The following is a 2,683-nucleotide window of genomic DNA, read 5'->3' as shown; positions in this document are numbered from 1 at the left end:
TAGTAGTAATAATAATAATGATAATAATAATTATAATAATAATAATAATAATAATAATAATAATAATAATAATAAATGATGAGGATAATAATAATGATGATAATCATAATAATGATAATGATAAAGACAATGATAATGATATGATAATGGTAAAAATGGTGATGGTGATGATAATTATACTACTACTACTACTAATGATGATGACGATGATGATAATGATAGTAATGGTAATATTACTGCTACTACTACTACTAATGATAACATGATGATAATAATAATGACGATAATAATCATGATAATAATAATAATAATGATTATGACGATAATGATGATGGTGATGATTCTGATAATAGTAATAATGATAATGAAAATTATAATAATAAAACGTATGATAATGATAATAATAATAGTAGTGATATTGATAGTAGTAATAGTAGCTTTATTGATAATGATAAAAGTAATAATAATTATAATTATGATAATGATAATCATAATAATGATGATAATAGTAATAGTGATAATAATAATGATAATGATAATAGTAATAGTAATAACCATCATCATCTTTATTATCACTATCATTATTATCATTATCATTATTATTTATTATGATTATTATCATCATTATTATGATGATAACGGTAGTAGTAATAATAGTAAAAACGATAATGATGATGATAATAATAATGATAATGACGATAATGATAATAAGGATAATGATTATAATGAAGGGCAGTAATGACCCATCAGAATTAGTACAAGCGATGTGACATGTGGAGGTTTTTCGTATGCGACCCCCCCCCCCCCCAGCGCTAGAACGCCAAGAGGTTAGCTTCACCGTTAATGATTTTCCTCGCCGCGTTGGCCACACCGGGGAGAAGAGCGCCTTTCAAGTTTCTGTTGTGTAGCTGGACGTTTGTTTGCACCGTGGAGTGTGTGTGTGTGTACCTTTGTGCATGTGGAATGTGTGTGCGTGTGTGTGTGTGTGTGGGCTGGGGTAAGGGTGGGGTCGGGGTGTGGGAGTGTTTGCTTTTTTTCCCCTTTTTTGAAAATGTAAAAGCGTGTAGGTTCTTATGAGTTGTTTGTTAGTGTGTGTGTGTGTGTGTGTGTGTGTGTGTGTGTGTGTGTGTGTGTGTGTGTGTATGTGTGTGTGTGCTTGCTTAGCCTCTCTCTTAAACCGGATGTTTGTTTTTATTTGCATTTTTTTGTGTTGCTATTCCGTGTTTTGTGTTTGTATGTTTAGTATGTTTTGCGTGTTTTTTTTATACGCATGCAGTGTTTACATAAGTTCAGTGGAATACATATGTCCACTGGATATATTATGTTCCTATACGTGTTCAACTAATATGCGTGCAATGTGCAATGTTATATAAGCAAGACTAAATAGGTGATCTTTGCCTTAAAGATATGACCATCAGACGATGCAACTTCGCATTCTTGCGTGTCAGGAATCTCAGCAGGTTTCGATCAGTAAAAAAGGGGAAAAAACCCGGCCACCCGACCTACAGTATTCTCCGTCTGAGTCTGAACCTACTTTGGGAATCGTCGCGAGAGTCTGTGTATACTTTATGAGATGGGAAAAAAGAGAGAACGGGAGAGGGAGGAAGGAGAAAGGGGGAGAGGGAAAGGAAGGGAGAGGGAAGGGCAGGGAGTGGGAGAAGGAGAAGGAGAAGAAGGGAGAGGGAGGGAGGAGAAAGGGGGAGAGGGAAAGGAAGGGAGAGGGAAGGGCAGGGAGTGGGAGAAGGAGAAGGAGAAGACGTTATGGTAGGTAGTATAACAGTTTTTGATAAGGGACTTCAGTTATTAGGGAAGGGCATGGAGTGGGAGATGGAGAAGGAGAATAAGGGGAAGGGAGGGAGGAGAAAAGGGGAGAGGGAGGGACGGGCATGGAAGTGCAGGGAGTGGTAGATGTATAAAGATACAAAGGGGCAGGAGGGAGGAGCAAATGGGAGCGGGAAAGACGGGAGAGGAAAGGCAGTGGATTGGTCGTAATGAGAATAGGTTAGAAGGGAAGAGTGTATGGAGTTGGAGAAGTAGAAGAAGGTGAGGGAGGGCGGAGACACAGGGTAAGAGGGAAAGGAGGGAGGGGGTTGGGTAGGGAGTGGGAGGAGAAGGAGAAGGAAGGAGAGGAAGGGAGAAGAAAAGAGGAGAAAGGAGGGAGAGGGTTGGGTAGGGAGTGGGAGAAGGAGAAAGAGGGAGAGGGAAGGAGGAGAAAAGGTTAGAGGGAAAGGAAGGGAGAGTGAATGAGGTTAAGGAGTGGGAGAAGGAGAAGGTGGGAGAGGCAGAGGGAGGGGGAAGGCGAGGAAGAGGGAGAGGTGGAGGAGGTGAGTCTGAGAGGGCTGAGAGGAAGAGGGAGAGGAATAGGAAGAAGGGAAAGGAGACGGAGGAGAGGGAGGGGGGGGGCGAGAAATCGGGGGGAAGGGACGGAGAGAGAAGAAGTAGAGAGAGAGAGAGAGCATAGAGAGAGAGAGAGAGAGAGAGAGAGAGAGAGAGAGAGAGAGAGAGAGAGAGAGAGAGATTGAATAAGAGAGAGAGAGAGAGAGAGAGAGAGGAAGAGAGAGAAGAGAGAAGAGAAGAAGAGCGAGAGAGAGAGGAAGAGAGAGAGAGAGAGAGAGAGAGGAAAGAGAGATAGGAGAGATGTAAAAGGAGAGAGAGAGAGAGAGAGAGAGCTCATCGCGCAGCA

Source organism: Penaeus monodon, chromosome 12 (genome assembly GCF_015228065.2).
Source record: "Penaeus monodon isolate SGIC_2016 chromosome 12, NSTDA_Pmon_1, whole genome shotgun sequence".
Taxonomy (NCBI): domain Eukaryota; kingdom Metazoa; phylum Arthropoda; class Malacostraca; order Decapoda; family Penaeidae; genus Penaeus; species Penaeus monodon.
The sequence above is the reverse complement of the archived record's forward strand: the minus strand, read 5'-3'. Positions refer to the sequence as shown.